The 16,355-nt window shown below is 52.0% G+C and overlaps 1 protein-coding gene across 4 annotated transcripts in view; it reads left to right on the top strand.

Moving 5' to 3' along the window:
• The first annotated feature begins 2,801 nt into the window (after positions 1-2,801).
• FAM53B (family with sequence similarity 53 member B) overlaps positions 2,802-16,355 on the top strand; it is a 110,577-nt gene continuing 97,023 nt past the window's right edge. For 2 of the 4 annotated variants that reach the window (XM_032490696.1, XM_032490695.1), the window contains exon 1: positions 2,821-3,071. The gene's annotated coding sequence lies outside the window, so the exon portion shown is untranslated. Of the gene's footprint in view, positions 3,072-10,027; positions 10,845-16,355 lie in introns of those variants that run through there. The other 2 variants (XM_032490698.1, XM_032490697.1) reach the window with 2 other exon arrangements.

Raw genomic sequence — 16,355 nt, forward strand, 5'->3', positions numbered from 1 at the left:
TGTTGATTGGTACTTGCTCAAACTTCAAAGCTTAGCTCCTTGTTGTTTGAACATCGTATTTATCTGGTTCTAAAAGCACGAAAATAAAACACCCACTAACTACCAAGGACATTGCTTAGTGCATATCAAAACCCAATCTTTACCCTCCTCTGCACAGGAATGCTTAGGTGAATACTTATATTAGCTTGTTGATACAAGTTATAGTTGGTTACACCCTTTCTTAATAAAATACACCCTTACTCTCTCCTGTTGCTTAAGAGCTTTAAACTTGGAATGGGGGAACTCTCTAGTATAGAATGATACTCAGTTTCTATCTCCCAGGCAATGTTGAGTGGATGTGTGGCACCTACCATACACACAGGCATTCCCTCATTTGGTAGTTCTGCTTTGAGGGGAGCCCGGAGAGCCAGTATTGCTGTGTTTTCTCCCTGGGTTTCATATATTGGTCTTGGAGTGAGACTGTATGTAATCCCTACATTTTCTATTTCCCAGGATGTTCTGTGGCTTAACTGGGTTAGTGTTGGTCCATGATAACGGGAAAGTTACAAGTGATCATTTTTGGATTATTTATGGATTTATTCCTAAATTAGCCTATGAATTTGCATTTAGGTATCTGGTTGTGCTCTAAATCTGGTTTTGATTTAGTTTTGACCTTTTAGGATTGAACAAAGGTAGACAGCTTAGCTTCTCCTTCCCACAGTTGCAGCTTACATTGTTTTAAATCCAGAGTTGGACTGAGTTCATATTTACTTTTCTGAATTGAGCGACTCTAATATACAGCCTTTTGGGTAGGACTTTTTTTTTTTTAATAATAAAGAACTATGTAGGATAGCCCTAAAAAGTGGAAGTCTGTTATATGTATAGGACTTACTATTACGTAATGTGGGAAGGCCCATAGTATGGAAGGTTAAGTGACACAGTCCTCAGTGTATGTATTTTTAGCCTTTGGACATTCAAATCAAGTAAATGAGAAATAGCTGTTTGTTGGTTAGTAGCACAGCTCCTAAACCAGGTATTTTAGTTCTGTATACTTTCAAGAAAGCCTCAGAACCAGAAAAACAGGCTGCTTTAGGTTGGAAAGGAGGCGTTACAGCAAAGGAGGTCGCCATAACCACAATCCTTGGAGTTTTGTGAGACTAAAATCATCCTGAAAGCAACAAGAATAATGGTTGCAATAATTGTTTCTAGGCTTGGGACCCCTGCATTTTGTTTTTTAAGTTGACCTGATGAACTAGTAATTGCAGGAATAAACTGAATATTTGCCAGCAGGAGTCACTCTAGGCCTCGTAATAAAAAGTAGATTAAACTATATCCTTAAAGCTCTCAAAGGCTGAGGTGACACTGATAAGATGGCATCAGGGCATTGTGGCAGCATTCTTAAGTTATCCCTCACACCTTTCTTTGTTCAGTCTAGGAAGGCTTGGTTCTTGCTCTTTGCAAAATTGGCCTTTGATAAATTTTCTTAAAGCAGTGTTTATGGATAAGGAAATCAGTACCTTAGTATTCTGCACATTCGCTCATTTTGGCTTTTTAGGCTGAATTGATTATATCCAACATCATCTACTTGAGTGAATGGGACTCACATCCTTTTGGTTGTTGTACATCCTAATCTTGCAGGAGAAATCACTGGAGGAGCTGTAGTTAGTGCGAAAGGAGATGTTAGCTTGTGGTTTTCTGAAAAAGAATGGGTTCAGTGTGATGAGAAACTGAAATATTTTAGCAATAGCCATGAAATATAATAGTTTCCCAAGTGCACACAAGCTCAAGAAGTTAATTGTTCATTTACGTTTGATACTGGGATTGAAACATTGGATTAAAACCAATTAAATGTTCCTAGAAGCAATAGAAAAAGTTTCCTGATTTATGAATAGAACCATTCAAATGGCGCAGACACAATCCATGTAAAGTAATGAGGTGTTTTGTTTTTTTGGCAAAGGAGAACACAAAACAGGCATAGGGAGTTCTTTTTCAAAAACCTCTTTAAAAATCTCTTTTTGGATACAAGGTCAATAAAATAACATATACCAGTAGGAAGGAGTAATGGGAAATCTGGGGCTTCACTTCACAAGGAAAACAATCCCCCTCCCCCAGGTGAGCAGCACAATGAAAATACTCTGCTTATTCTATCAGGGTTACATTCCTGAACTTAAGTCAACATCCTAAGTTACAGAACTAAACATGCTCTGCTTCTGCTTAGCAACCACAAATCCTTCCTTCACCAGTTGCATATATTTTGGATGTGGCTTCCGAAGTACACATTCCTTTATTTCGCTCAGCGCCCCGCGTCGGAAAACAGCGCTTTATTTTCCCAAAGTGTGACAACACTAACACGGTCCCCCCCTCCCCTGCTGCCCAGCACGCCACTGAAATGATCGTTTCTTTAAAACCTCAAAACCCTAACAACCCGGAAGCTGGACGTCTGAAGTCCACGCGGCCCGGGGTTTTCATCCCGGCCCGTGCAGGGGGCGGGGGGAGGCGGCCGCGGGGTCCCTGGCTCCCGGCCTGGGCAGCGGCGGCGGGGGCGCGGCCCGGGCCCGGGGCCGCTTCCCGCGTTCCGGGGCCTCGCAGGCGCGAGCTCGGCGAGCGGCGCGCGGCTCGGCTCGCAGGACGCCCTCTAGCCCCGCCGGCGGCGCGCCGCGACCCCCCCACTCCCCGCCCACCGGCGGCTGCGCGCACTGCACACTCGCCCGCCGCTGCCGCCGCCGCCGCACGCCGCCCGGCTCCTGCACGCCGCCGCCGCCGCCGCCGCCGCCGCGCCGAGCGCCGGGGCCCGCGACGCCGCCCGCAGAGCGCCGGACCGAGCGACACGCAGCCGCGGTCGGGCGGCCCCGCGGCGGCGGCGGGCGCGGCAGGCGCAGGGGGCCTGGCCCGGCCGGTTAAAGGGACGAGTTGCAAACAGTTCAGGAAGTGACAAGTCGATTTCCTCCTCCCTGGGAGCCGCTCGGTACAAAGCGCTCGGCGCCGGCAGGAGAGCGTGCGCGCGGCGGACGCGCGGCGGGCAGCCCGGACGACTTGGCGAGCGCCGGCAGCGACGGCGCGGAGTCCGCGCCCGGAGCGCCCAGCCGCGCACAGTAAGCGACCCCGGGCTGGGCGGCGGCGGTGGCGACCGGGAGGCCAGTCCCGAGCGGAGGTCCCTGCTGTGTGCGCCTTGGCCACCCGCTGGAGGGATCCCGGCTCGCGTGTGTGCTGGGCTTGCCCTTTTTTATTTTTATGTTGCTGGTTTCCTTTTTTTCCTGCCTTGCTTCTCGTTGGGTCGGGTGTTTTCTCCGGGCGCTGAGTGTCGCCACTGGTGCAGGCGTGAGACTTGTCAGAGCGCAGCCAGGGGAACGAACCAGCCCGGCCCCTGCGGAAAACTCTGCGCTTCCCGGGGCGGGCACGGGGACTGCTGCGCCCGGGGGGTGTCCCTCTCTCCACGTCTCAACTTGAGCCCTGGCTCGCGGCAGTGGCGAAGGCGCCGAGCCCCGGGACCCGGGCGTCCCCGCTCGCCCCAAAGTTCCCACAACGTTTGCAGACAACTCTTTTGTTCGCGGAAGTTTGCGTTCGCCACCCCCGGGATGCGGGCACGCAGCGGTAGGCTCCGTGGCTGCTGGACCGGCCGGGGCAGTCACGTTGCGGTTGAGAGGGCGCTCTATTCCGGGCGCGGGAAGCCCCCGGGGTGGCCGAGGTGGGGGCTTGCGGAAAGGGGCGCGGGGGTGGGGGCGCCGGCGTGGCTTTTGCACATGGCGAGAAGGGTTGTCCGGCACGGGCACACCGGTGGAGTCACATTTTTGCCAATCCTTGATTTGCAAGCCCGTGGGATTCGGCTTCCCCGCTCGGGCTTTCTTTTGGTGGTGCGGGGACGAAGAAGGGGAAGGACGTCCAGAGTCCGAGGAAGGCCCTAGGTTTGCATTGCCCCAAGTGGCTTCTGGGGCAACCCCCAGTTCCCCACCCTCGCCCGCAGACTTGGGGAACAATGCTTGTGGCTCCGGATAGGGCGGCGGAGCACCAGTGAGTCTCCAGAGCCGGCTTGCTCGTGTCCCTCGCCCCCGGACGCCCCCTGAAGTCAGGCTCCCTCCATCTGACCGCCCGGGTTCATTAACACGTACTGTACTTCGTACGATGGTGAACAAAGAACAGCTCTTTGTAGCATTTGATGAATGGGATTCTGCCTCCTATAGGCCACACTCTGAGTCTTCCATACGTTAGTCTCCGGACTCGGTGGTGTTGGGCAAGTGGCCCCCGCGGTGGGCTGCATTCCGGGCCGGGACCCTGGGCAGGGTATTTGTGCCGCTGCCGCCGCCTCCACGCTCGCCTTGCCGAGAGCGGCTGCAGATGGAGCCAGGCTGACGGTTGTTCAACAGAAACAAATGTTTGTTGAATTGTTGGATGGTGGAGACAAGGGACTGTTTTCTATTGACTGCTGCAGGAGTTGGAATGGCATTGTTTATTGGCCTCAGAAGCCAGGCAAGCGTCTTGTGCTGCTTACAACATATTAGCAGACTTCCAAATGACATACTAGCATATGTGTTCCCAGCAGTTCCCACCGGCTGGAAGGGGGATCCCTCCTTGCTCCAAATCTTGGACTCTGGGTTAAAAGATGCCACCAGGTTTGAGGACTTGGGAAGGAATGGAGTTAGTGGACTGGATGAAACTCACTGTTCCTGACTTGGCCAGGTTTTGGTTTCATTTTAATTTATCCAATTAACAGTAACTTGTCTCAGTTACAGTTTTGATACTGAATTGCAGATATGTAATCCCCGCCCCCCCGCCCCCTTTTCCTTAGCTATGGACAACTAGATAAACAGAAAACAGCTACTTGTCCCAGATGATAGGCCGATGTTAGTGGGAGACGGTTTGGGTCTTAAGTTCAGGATTGGTAGCCCTTGACCCTGTGTCTGTCCTTGGTGAGGGTCTGGATGCTGACGGCCATGCTGCAGACCTAGGAGCCTGGGAATCCAGCTCCCAGGGCGCTGTTCCAGTCCAGAAAATGAAGGAGAGGCATGAGGTAGGTCTGTGTCTTTCTCCCAAACGCCCCATCCAGAGAACAAAGTGGTTTTAAGACCAGTTCAAAAAATTTTGCCCAAGGACTTCTTTTCCCCTGAGAAGGTGATACTGCTGTATAGCCATTTTAACATTGAAGACAAGTTGTAAATGAAAGCTAGCAATGCAGTTGCTGCAGAAGTGGACTTGAATGTCCAGAGGCTGGCAAGTAGAGCATTCCACTGTTTTGATTGATGATGTTTTTAGTCAGTTTCTCCCGTCTGTTTTCAACATATTAGGGTATGTTGCACGTAGTAGCATTTTGGAAGTTTACAAAATTCTTTGGAAGAGAGCTTCAAGATACCTTACTATAATCGTGATGGCTACACTTAATTGACATTTTATGGGAGGCCCTGTTGTTACTTCTTAGACTCTTTCTCACCACTCCTCTTAGTCTTTTTTTCCCCTGTTGATTCCTTCATGATTGCCTGGCCTCTCCATCTCCCCAGTTCTGTAAGAGCCTAGTGGGCTGGGTGTCCCTTAAGTGGGTTCAGGGAGCAGGCACATGACCCATGATCGAAGCTCAGGAAAGGCCAGCCAGCTCTCCTCCCCTGCAGGAGGCTGGAGTGGAGAAAGCCTTGTGTAAAATCTGGGAGCTGGCAGCAGAGGACGCCTCGGAGCAATCTGGTTCTGGTTTATCTTTGCATTGCTCTTTAAAAAAAAAGCACACCCTTCTTACCCACTGCTTGATACAGTGGGACCTTGAGACTGAGCCGTGGACCCACTGTTGGATTGTTCAGTTGATGTTTCATCCAGGCAGTGTGACTTTTGCATTGCATGCTCTGCGGAAAACTTTGTTCTTGCCCTTAAAAAAAAAAAAAAAGACTGAAATAAGCAAATACTCAGATCAGCACAACCCCCATCATTACCACCACTACACACACCTCTCTGATGTGTAATAAAAGAAACCTGCAGGCATAATTTGTTATGTAATATGCTGATAATACAAGTTTCGGTTTTAGATGGAAACCAGATGTGGAGGGGCTCTCTCTAATTGATCCAGCAATGAGGACACTTTAGTAGATTAGCTAGCCCTTGCAAACTCCAAAGGTGATTTTTTTTTTTTTTTTTTGACTTGAGGGGAGGAATCTCAAACCCAGGGCTTTTTTGGGGTTTTTGCCTCTCAGCTTCTCCCTTTGCTGCAGCTGTCCTTTTTGTCAGACTCTTCCTCTCTTGAAAGAACCGGTTTGTTGCCAACATGAAGCACATGGCCGGGTCTGGCAGGGCTCAGCTCAGCTTGACTCTGCTGGGCTCCAATGCTCCTCGCCTCGACCAGCTGCTGTCCTGCCCTCCACCCTACAAAACAGGGCCTGGCCAAGGGACTTGGGTGCTGTGAAAATGTTGACTGGTTTCCCTCAACTCCTTTCTGAAATGTCTGATCATCCAGGGAGGGTTGCTGTTTAAACTTGCCCAATGAATAAACTTTCCAAAATCATTGACTCTCCTTCTCTGATTAATTTCTATGTTTGTTTCCTGCCTAACTTTACGAGGGTTCTTTCTACACGACTGAGTCACCTTTATTATGGCCCAAGGTCGGGGACTGCACTGTAATAGCTGACCCCATTAACAGCAGTTTCATTGCGTGCCGGGATGTGAACTTTGGAAACAAACCCAGAGGCTTAGATATGCTGATGTGCCCGGAGACTTGCTTAGAAATTTTTTGTTTTAGCGCAGTTTACATTAACATGATTAATGACCGCGCCACTGAAAAGTCTATATTCAAAAGCAATTTACCGTTCCCTAGGGTTCTTCTTATGGTGAAGTAATTTTCTTTGCCAAACAACTTTGTTTTAAGGTAACTTCTTCTTTGATGTTTAATCCAAACCTCCTGTGCACACAGTTTTGGATCAAGGTTTGGACTTCAAAAATTGTGGGTTGTGGTTTTGGTGGTGCCTGTCTTAACCCTCCTGAACTCTGGTCAGGGGGCACCCAGATTCTCGTCTTAAGAAAGTTCTCGGAGACTCTGAGCCGCAGCAGAGTTAGTGTCATGCTGGTCAGGATGGGAGGAAATCTTCCAGAGGAAACTTGGCTTCAGGGTGCCTTGGAGGAAGGATGCGGGGAGGCTGGAGCGGAGGACAAGTTTTTTTTTTTTTTTTTTTTTTTCCCTTGCAGCGACTGGAGATACTTGAGCTTTTTCAAAAAACAGAGACGTCTTTGCTGCAGCTGCCTCCTCCTCCTCCTTCTTTTTCCTCATCTTCTTTTTTTGTTAAGTGTGGGTTGATTGAGAGGGGAAATGCTGATGGGTGGGTCTGAAAGCAGCCTTAGGAACCCGAGAAAATAAAAACACATTTGAAGGACTCTGGAAGATTTTGCATTTCAAAGGGTCTACCTTGTAGAATTTCACATCACGTCAGGGGTTACGGAGAAGTGTGACAGGCACCCTGCTTCCTTACGGTTCTCCTCTCTTGCTGGGGGGGGGGGGGCTGCACGGGAAGCTGCCTTTTGCAGGGGGGATGGGGGCAGCTCGGCCAGGCGGGGCAGGAATATCACAGAAAACAGCACCCCTTAGGTGTCTGCAGTCCCTGGATGGACTTTCCATGGGGCCTCTCAGGAAGTTAACGCAAATCATGTCAGTAAACAGCCCGTTTGACCCCAGAATGCAGGGGCAGGCCAACTCCTGGCTGCTCTTGCTCTGTTCGCTCTCCCATGAAACAAAGAAACAGCTTCTTCTCCTGGGCTGGTATAATGTGAAGATCCCAAGATCCAGGACCAAGAAAAGTTGGGTGCAGCAAGATTTCACTGAAATGAGCATGGACCATTCAAAGAAGAACAGGAGTTGGTTGCTGAAGGCTCACCCTTGGCAGTGGGCTTTGCATGCAGTCTAATTCTCAAAGTAGTCCTGCAGTTAAATCTGAAGAAACTGAGGCTCAGAGAGGCCAAATAACTGGCCCAAGGCCACACAGCTGGAAGCCAGAGCAGCTGGGAGCTCTTATTCAGGTCTGTCTTCAGAGCATGCTTGCTCTCATACACCATGCTATGGGTTGGTGTGTTCTTAAGACAGCGGCACTAGGTTCTGTTTTATCTCAAAGCATAAATTTTGTTTAGTCTTGTTAACACCACAGGGAAACTTAGAAATTTTAACTGCCTCTTTCCCTTGCCCCTCCTTTTCCTACAGCCTTTTTTTTCCCCCCTTTAAAGGAGTGATTGGATTCTGTATGTACCATAGGACCAAAGGCAGTGCCTCACTTGGGAAGACTGAAATGTTTTGCTTCATCCTTGCAGAAGACAGATTCACAAGAAAATATAATTATTCCCAGTGACCTTCTGGGGGAAATGGGAAATAAATCTGGCAGCTCACTAGAAGCATCACCATCTATTCACATCCCATTTTCCATTCAAAGAGACTGTTACAAGGGTTTCCAGCATTTTTTTTCTCTTTTGCATTTGTAATTCAGATGTCTTAAAGTAAATCATTTTGTGGTGCTTGCCACCCCAGGTTTGTACAATATCACATTTTGTTTACATGCCTAAAGTAATCAAATAACTAAACACAATTGCACATCCTCCACCGTGTGGGCCCTTGGTCCACCCCAGCCAGGGCCGGGCAGAGGTCCTGCATTCTGTCTCAGACGGATGGCTCTTTGCAGGTTGATCCTGGTTTGCGTGTGGGGGTGGGAGCTGGGGGTGGGGTGAGGATACCCGTCTCCAGCAAGGCCTGCCCGGCTGAGTCTGCTGCCCTTTCTGCTCCTAAAGAGTTTGTGAGAGAGGGCTGGGACCCCACGCACCGAGTCTTTAGAATCCACCTCAGTGGTTCTCAGCCTTGGCTGCATATTAGAATCACCTGAAGAAGTTAGGAAAAAAAAATCTGGATGCCCAGACAGCATTTAGGACCAGTTACACCAGAATCTGGAAGAGAAGGGGGAGGACTCAGCATTGGTGTTTTTTTAAGCTTCTCAGTTGGTTCTGTGGTGCACCTGAGACTGAGGAATGAGGGCTTAAATAGACAGACCCCACGTATACCTCGCTTCCCTTAGCAGGGGATTAGGGACCTTCCTGTTCAGGAGTGGAATAAACCTATTGGAATTTTCCACTGCTGCCATGTCTCAGTGAAGGAGGATCTGAAAAGTACCCACCCCTGGGCGAAGTGCCTGCTGCCCACATCATCCAGGTAGTTCCTGTTTCTGCTGGGCCAGGTCGTGAGTGCACCTCCCTGCACAGGACTCGGTACAGCCCCTCTGAGCCACCTTCTCTCTGGGACGAAGAGGGCAGGTTTAACTCAGTCTGTTGTCTCAGGGTAGTGCTCAGGCAGGCCCAGCATCCGAACCATCCTCCTGGTCTTTTCACCTTCTTGTTCCTTCTGGAGGTTTGGCACATGGTACCCCTTGGGGGCTCGGGGAGGGAGGATGCGGTTTGGATCCGGGTTGTGTCTTGGTGATTCTCAGTGGGCTTTGGCCCTCTTCACCTCGGCTTGCAGTCAGTGTCATGCTGTCAGCCACCTGGCTGTACCTAACGGCTGGGAACTTGTCCTCCTACATACTTGGGCCCACGCTTCGTAGAATTATGTTTAGGAAGGCCAGGTGCCGCGGAGAGCAAGAGCTGCTGTGGCCTGCTGATGTGATCTTACAGAAGAGAAATCCCACCCCAAGAGATGCGGTGACGTTCCCAAGGTCACAGGTTCAGCACACAGAGGGACCAGAACCTGCGTCTCCTGGGTCCCCTGCTGGAATGCTGCCTTCTCTCCTGTGAGACAGTCCTTGGTTGCAGGACAGCACGCTGTAGCCCAGACCTGTAGGCGGTGTGGTCGTTGTTCAGAATTCTTCCCCCTAGTGAGACACGCCTTTGCTCTTGGTCGACTTTAACAGTCCATCCCATACTTCCTCCCACGCTGCCTTCACAGCAGGAATCACTTAGGTTGCTGCAAGTGTAGGCTCCCTGAACCCTCAGCCAGGGAAACTGAGTCCTGGTGGAAAGGGCTGAAACCTTGAGCTGGATGGAAAAGGGTTTTGGTCACTTTGGCGAAGTCCGTCTGCTCTCCTGCGCGTTAGTGGTGGCGGGTAAATAAGGGCTCTTTCTCCTGTGCTCGGAGTTGGTTTGGGACCAAATGAGGTGGGGGAGAGGGGGCTGTGATTCCTGCATTCACTGAGCAGACATTGACTGGGCACCTACTGGGTGTCCCTCGTGGAGCCGGCCACTTTACTTCGTTAGTTCCTGTAATCCTCAGCGCAGTCCACGGCCGAGGGACTAGCTCCATCTATTGCTGAGAACACTGCTGCTCAGAGAAATTACTCGCCTCGGGTGAGAGGGACAGTGAGGTTTCAGCTCTTTCTGGCCGGCCTCGGGCCTGTGTTCTTTCCGCCACACCAGGCTTCCTTTTGGTCCAGTGGCTGCCCCAGTGCGGTGGAGGCGCAGTTCCTGCTGTAAGCAGGGGGCGTCGTCCGGGGGTGGGCCCTGGCAATTACTGACTGAGCACCACACTGCTACTTCCCAGAGGGGCTTGGTGGCCAGGCGGCAGAGCCCGCTGTGGGGGAGCCTGCGGGGCCCTGGAGAGCAGGGTCTGTCTGGGGTCTCCCTGGGTCCCGGCAGTTTGAGCAGCACCCTGGGTAGAGGAGGTTCCTCATGCGGGTTCCGGCGCTGCTGCCTGTCCGTCCTCCACCCTAAGGAGGCCGCCCTCCTTCCCGGCTGCCCTCTGGCTGGAGTGCCCTGACGGACAAGGCCCAGCTGGGAGAGGCCTCGGCTGCGCCTGGAATTCCCCTCGCTCTGGCATTCATGTTGGCCAGGGGCCTGGGAGTGAAGGGAGCTTCCATCTGCTGGCTGAGAGCAGCCTCTCTGCATGTTTGGAGGTGGAAGGGCAACGTCCTCTGCAGTCGGCTGCCTCCGCGCTCTGGGTGAGGAGTGGGGCCGGGGGGACCCGGGTGTCTGTGGGGTATGGAAGACAGGGCCCCTCTGTGGCCTGGTCCTGGGAGCCCCCCTCCTGCCAAGGCCCCGTAGCCGTCAAGTGATGGGGCTCCCCAGGTGTCGGGCAGCGAGCACGCTACTACTCACTTGCTGGACCTCATTTGCTGTGTGACCCTCTGGGCCTTGAGTTTCTCGTCTTGCCAGCCCTGCCTCCCCCATAGTCTTAGGAGGATCAGGTAAGAGCCTGTCTGAGAAGCTCCTTGTGCAGGGTGCGGTGCCCCTGGGATGTGAGCTGGGAGACATGAGCCGGACTGGACGGGCAGAAGTTCTGCGAGGCAGTCCAGGGCAGGCAGCCTGCCCGTAAGAGAAGAACCACAGAGGAGCTTTGGGCAGAGTGGAGGTGAAACCCACGTCTGTGTCATTGAGGGCAAGGGCAGCATTCAGCTCTGGCATTAGCACCTGGGTTCAAATCCCCAGTCTGCCCTCCACCGACCATTCGCCCTTAGGCAGTTGACTGCTTCTCCCACCTGGGCCCCCTCATCTGGACTCTGGTCATGCTGACAGCACCCAGGCCATGGGTTTGGGGCACCAAGCGAGACCATAGGTGGCGACACTTAGAGCCCAGTGAATGTTGGTGTGCAGCCTGCGGCAGGCGCGTGCTATTCGGGAGGAGGATGGAGGGCTGAGAGTTCGAGGGGAAGGACCAGGGCAACTGTCCTCATGGCCCCAGTGAACAAGAGAATGCAGGGACAGAGCAGAGGGGCCTGAAATGTGAAGGGGGCTTGGCTGGACAAGTTAGACTGGGGCAGGTGGAGCCTTCCTTCATCCAGCATTCTCTGTTCTCAGATGTCTTATGATTGGAGGCAGGGAGGGTTGAAAGCATGTGTTACAGTTTAGTTTGCAGTGTGTATCTTTAACAAGAGTTAAGACTGGTGAAATCTTTTAAGCTTTCTCTTTAGGAAACAAAATCTCTGTTTACCAAAATTGACTTAATTTGGTCCTAAACATAGAAAATTAAATGCATCCAGGTGTCATGATGTGGCCTCAAAATCTTGGCTCTGCTCTCGACAACTTCTGTGAACAGATTCTTTAGAAACTCAGTGGTCGCGCACCTATCTGAACTGAGTGGGAGATCTAGTTACTGCCTTTAAGATTCTTTTTCGATTCTGCAGCTGATGTCTTTATTTCGTTTTGCCCCTTTTGAGTTGGCGAGTGGCCTTTCACAACTGCGATCAGCATCCTCCTGGTGCAGGTTATGTGGCCCAGCCTGGCCACCTTTCACCAGCTCCTGGGGTGTGATTCCGCTGCCTCTGGACCCCTCTGCCACCTGGACATAGCAGCAGTTTCTCCAGGAGCAAGAGCTCATCTAAGCTCATCAAAGCTTTTGAAACGAGCTCGTGCCTGGGATGATGGAGGAAAGGGCCTGTCCCCTCCCCAGTGGTTGCTGGCTTCTCTTGGCCCAGGCCAGTGATTCCTGAGTCTCCACTCCCTGTGTCTTCTGAGCATCACCCCTCGTCAGCCCCAGCTGGGCGTCCTGTGGGGTGAATAGGGTGGACAGTCTTGACATGAGAGATTACCTGCTATGCTTTGGGCAGCTCTGGGGGACACTCCTTCGTCCAGGGGTGCAAAGACTCTGTATTATTTACTGGGTCCTGGGTGGGTACCCTGACTCCAGGCTGCAGCAGCCCCCTCCCCTCCGAGGCTGGCCCAGGTGGTTAGGGCTGGCTTTACAGTGCTCTCTCCAGACGACCCGCCGAGGTGGCTGGGTTTGAGTAGGCTTAACACAGACCCTCTTCTTGGATGTCACGGAGCTTGGTGACTGAGGGGCTGTGTGAGGGAGGTAACCAAGGTATCTGGGCTGCCTCCGGTCTTGGTGGATGTGACAGAACTCATCTTCCTTGCCCTCTGTGCCTCTTCAGATATGTCACTGTTTCTATGGTGACCCCAGAGCACTCAGCCATGCTGGTGGTCCCCCAGGCACAATCCAGTTCAGTCTGTCTGGTAAGCGCCTACTAATTGTGCCAGGCCCTGAAGAATTCAGAGACGAGGAAACCAAATCCCTGTCCTTGAGGAGCTTGTAGGCTGGCATCGTGGACGCTCAGACTGCATCTGTTTTGTTCCGTTCCTGCCATGTGCCAGACACAGTGTAGTAAGTGTAACGGAGGTGTGGGTACCCAGGGTGCTGGTGAGTTCACAGTCCCGTGGGAGTCACAGGAGGGGCACTTAAACCAGCCAGAGGAGGAGGGCTGCGAAGGCTTCCCGAGTCTTGAAGCATGAGCAGGAGTTTAGAGAGACACAGAACTGGGAGGAGGAGATGTTCCAGACCAGGCCCCACAGCACCAGACGGTCGCAGGTGGTGGAGGATAACCAGGCTCAAGGTTAAGAGTGCTGATGGGCTGGCAGCTCGGCTGGTCCAGGTAAGGACGGCAGTGGGTGCTGGACAAAGGAGTCCAGACTTTATCCCCGAGGGCTGGGAGCTGGGGAGCTGCATGCTGATGCTTGCACTTTTGAAGGCCCAGCACTTAGGGAGCGGTAGTGCAGAGGGCGGGTTGGAGCAGAGACCTCGGAGACCACAGAGTGACCCAGGAGAGGGGTGGTGAGCTGGGGCAGGGCCAGGGCCAAAGTGGGGACTGGACGGTTGGTTGGTCACCAGCTGGACACTGCTGAGGAAGGAGGAGGAGAAGGGAACTATCTTCTCCAGCGGCCCTTACTAGGGGCCACCTTCCGGGGAGACTTCTCAGGGGCCCCATCCTTTGACCTTGGAGTGACCTTGGAGAGCAAAAGACTAGCTCCCTACACGTGGAGTTTTCATCAGATACCATCTACTTGGCCAGAGGGATGTGCTCTTTGTTTATCTTAGTTGAAGCTCTTTCTTTCAGAGGGGGCACTTTGGATTCCCAAGAGATTCCGGTTTCTTGCCTGTGCCGGCCCCAGAACTAAAGAAATCAAAACGAAGAAAAGCTTTTGGCATTGCATGAGTTGGAAAAGTCTAATTCGGTGTAAAACTGCCTTTTTTTTTTAACCCCTCTTAAAGGAAAAGAAAGTCACCATGCTGGTGTGATTGAAAAAGGAGTCTGGGTGCCCTGTGGGCTTAGGTGTAGCATGTTCTCACTGGTGTTCTCAAAGGGTGTGGGAGCCGCTGACACAAACACGCGAGAATGTTCTGCCTCGATCACCTGACTCCTGGCTCCTGGCGTTCCTGCGGACTGCACACCCTCAGATGCCAGCCCAGATTCCAGGCCCCGTTGACTGTGTGGCATGTGACTCCAGCTCAGAGGAAGCTAATGAAGGAAAATAATGAACCTACGAGGCTGGGCGGTTCAGCAGCCCTCTCGGCTTTTGGGGTGTCTTTACTGAGCCCTGTGGGGTTTGGCTCGGCAGCATTTAGTCTTGAGGAGAGAAGTTAGTAAGTAAGTAAGCTGCATGTGGCTGTGAGTTTGGCTGTCAGCCTCCTGTTCATCTGATTCCCAGGGAGGTTAGCAAACGCCCTCACCTACTGGAAGGAGAAGTAAAAGATCGGGCCTGGCTGAGGCTAAACAGGCCGGAAGGTGAGCTGCAGACTGAGTGGAAGAGCTGTATCCAGGGCCGGGGGCCCAGACCCGGGCTGTCAGATGCCTGGGCTCCTGAGGGCGTGCAGTGGATGGTCTGTCCACAGGTGAATGGGTTCTAATTTGCTTTATTAAAAAAATCAAGTTTTTTTAAACTTGTGTGAGGTTTGGGCACGTCCTCGAGTGCTATAGAAGGGCAGAATCTGGGACAGGACTGAAGACAGTTGGAAAAAGCCTGAGAGGCAGAGAGACTAGGGCAAGGAACCAGGAAGCGGGAACCCTGGGTTCTAGTCCTGCCACTTTATTGCATTTGACTTTGACCCAGCCACTTCTCCATAGACTGGGAATAATCGTGCCCACTTCACAGGAGAGGGAGGAAGCAATAGGATAGCGTTAAGTCTGAGCACCCAGTATGTGTCCACTTTTGCCCGCACGTGCTTCTTGAACGCCCACTCTGTGTTGGCCTTGTGCTAAGTGCAGCCTCCCACTTAATCCTTATAACCACCTTGAGAAGTGGGTACAAGGATTGTTCCCTTTTTCTAGATGAAGAAATTGAGGTTTAATAAGATGAAGATGCCCAAGGTCATCCAACTGGTGGCCAGTAGTCCTGAGATTTGAACTTCAGCTCTGTACTCTATATCAGGGTTGGCAAACTAAGGCCTCGGGACAAATCTGGCCCATGGCCTGTCCCTATAAATAAAGTTTTATTGGCACACTGCCATGCCTGATTGTGTATGTAGTGGCTGTGGCTACCTTCGTGCCACAACAGCAGAGCTGAGCAGTGGTGACAGAGACCATACGGTCTACAAAGCCTGCAGGATTTACTGCCTGGTTCTTTATGGAAAGAATGTGCTGACCCCTCCTCTGCAAGGCTGCTCTGTACTCTGGACCTGTGCTGTCTGACATGGTAGCCATTAGCCACATGTTACTGTCTAAATGTTTTCTCCCAGCTTTACTGAGGGATAACTGACACAATTTGGATTATTTAAATTTAAAGCAAAATGGAATTTAAAATTCAGTTCTTCACTTGCACTGGCCACTCGTCACTTGCACAGTAGCTGTGCATGGCTCCTCGCTGTCCCGTTGGACAGCGCAGATACAAAACTTAGCTAGCGTCACTGGACGTTCTGTGGGGCAGAAATGCGCTAGACTGTCTCTCAGTGTGTGGAAGATCCAAATCTGGGGAAACCAAAAGTGTAGAGGAGGCATTCCAGAGAAAGAAAGGATATCACTTTCCTGGCCCCAAAACACAGAATTGAAAATGAGTTCATTGACTCAGAGGTGATGGAGAAATGTGTGACTTGACAGGGAGCCTGGGTCTAGAGTGAAGAAGCTGCCCCCAGACCCTCTGTGTGCCCGTGGGTAAGCCACCCGCCTTGCGCAGGCCACAGTCCCCAAATGCAGGGTACCAGTTGCTACCCTCAGCCCTGCTGCTCTCCAGCTCCAGCCTGTGGCCCCAGCTCCTCTCCCCTGGCTCACCTGAGCTGGTGGCCTACATCAGCTCTGCTGGGCCCAGCACTCCCCCTCCCCACCACGTGAAATCCAAACTTCCGTGTATTCAGATCATGCTCTGTTCTGGACCATCTGGACCCGATGGGTTGTACCACTGTTCCTACCGTGCTGGAATGGAAACATTTTTGTTTTGATGAAATGGCCGTGTTTTCCATGGGCAGCAGATAAGGAACTAGTTTATTCATTCAGAATGGTGGCTACTGTGTGGCGTGAGGAAGGAAGACGAGTTCCAGGCCCCTCAGCTCGCTGACATCACGTGGCTTTCTCCTTAAAGTGCCATCAGCTGTGACACTGAGGTAGTTGCCCAGCTTGGAGTGGGCTGGACTGTAGCGCTTGTCTTGCTTGGTTCCAATATTATCTGAATAGGAATCTCTTTGGAAGCTAATGGGGGTGAGGTCATTTTGAGGTGTGAGGCGAATGTGGAGAACATGGATTTGAATT

Source organism: Camelus ferus, chromosome 11, assembly GCF_009834535.1.
Source record: "Camelus ferus isolate YT-003-E chromosome 11, BCGSAC_Cfer_1.0, whole genome shotgun sequence".
NCBI lineage: Eukaryota > Metazoa > Chordata > Mammalia > Artiodactyla > Camelidae > Camelus > Camelus ferus.